Here is a 1,942-nt window from a genome sequence, read left to right on the forward strand (position 1 = left end):
ATTAACCATAAAGTGGAATTTCTCCCAATTAAGAACAAGGTTAGTTTCTTCACATCTCTGCAAAACTTTATCAAGGTTTTGCAAGAAACTATCAAAAGAATTCCCATAGACAGAAAAATCATCCATGAATACCTCCACAATACTCTCACAAAAGCCATGAAAAATAGCAGACATGCATCTTTGAAAAGTAGCAGGAGCATTACATAAACCAAAAGGCATACGCCTATAAGCATAAGTTCCATAGGGACAAGTGAAAGTGGTTTTCTCTTGATCTTTAGTTTTAACGAGCAATTTGTGAAAACCAGAATAACCATCAAGAAAGCAAAAATGAGTATTTTTAGATAACCTTTCTAACATTTGATCAATAAAAGGCAAAGGGTAATGATCTTTCTTAGTAACCTTATTAACTTTTCGAAAATCAATGCACATTCTATAACCTACAACTACTCTTTGAGGTATGAGCTCATCATTATCATTAGGCACAACAGTCATTCCTCCTTTCTTAGGAACACAATGAACGGGACTAACCCATCTACTATCGGCAATAGGATATATAATACCAGCTTCAAGGAGTCTTAATACCTCATTTCTTACCACATCCTTCATCTTAGGAATTAGACGACGCCGAGGTTCAACAACGGGATTCGCATCATCTTCCATATTAATGGCGTGTTGGCAAATAGAGGGAGAAATCCCCTTCAAGTCATCAAGAGTGTAGCCAATAGCACCTCGGTGTTTCTTCGATATTTCCAATAACCTTTCTTCTTCAAACTCTAAAAGCTTAGAACTAATAATAACGGGATATATTTTCTTATCATCAATATGAGCATATTTAAGATTATCGGGTAATGGTTTTAAATCAAAGACGAGGATCTTCCTTTGGTGGTGGTGTTGTTCCCAAATCTTCCACCGGTAAATCATGCTTAAGAATAGGTTGACGAAGGAAAATTTCATCAAGCTCATTTCTTTCTTCCCTAAAAACTTCACTCTCACTATTCTCCAAATGTTGCTGCAAAGGATTATTAGGAGCAAGAACAATAGATGCACACTCGTTCAACTTTAAAATCACTATTAGGCGAATCAATTTTATAAGGAGTTTTGGTAAATTTAGAGAAGTTAAACTCATAAGATTCACCAGACAAATTTAGTCAAAATTTTCTCTTTCTTGCAATCTATAATAGCTCCACAAGTATTTAGAAAAGGTCTACCAAAAATGATAGGACAATATTTACTAGCAGCAGAACCAAGTACCAAAAAGTCGGCGGGATATTTAATCTTACCACATAGAACTTCAACATCTCGAATAATACCAATTGGAGAGATAGTTTCTCTATTAGCCAGACGAATAACCACATCAATATCCTCAAGTTCACAAGAACCAATTTCGTGCATAATCTCCGTGTAAAGCTCATAAGGAATAGCACTAATACTTGCACCAATATCACATAAACCATAATAACAATGATCACCAATTCTAACGAGATAGCATAGGAACACTAGCTTTCCTAGACTTATTAGGATGCGAAACAATATTAGAAGCATCTTCACAAAAAATAATATGACCATCTTCTACATTTTCGGTCACAAGATCTTTAACAATTGCAACGAGCGGGTTCAACTTTTATTTGTTCTTCAGGTTCTATAGGTTTCTTTTCACTTTTATGAACCGCACTATTTATAACGAGTACTCCTTCATTTTAGCAGGGAAAGGAGTTTTTTCAATATAAGCTTCAGGAATAACATGATCAACGGTTTCAACTACAACACATTTATTTATAGATGAATCAATTTTATCTTTATACGGTTCATGATACTTATCAAAGTTCTTCTTAGGCAATTCATAATGAGAGGCAAAAGCTTTATAAAGATTTGCAGCAACTTGAGAATCAAGACCATAAGTAGCACTCATATTACGAAATTTATCAGTATCCATAAAAGCTTC

The sequence above is a fragment of the Lolium rigidum genome, chromosome 1, assembly GCF_022539505.1.
Source record: "Lolium rigidum isolate FL_2022 chromosome 1, APGP_CSIRO_Lrig_0.1, whole genome shotgun sequence".
NCBI lineage: Eukaryota > Viridiplantae > Streptophyta > Magnoliopsida > Poales > Poaceae > Lolium > Lolium rigidum.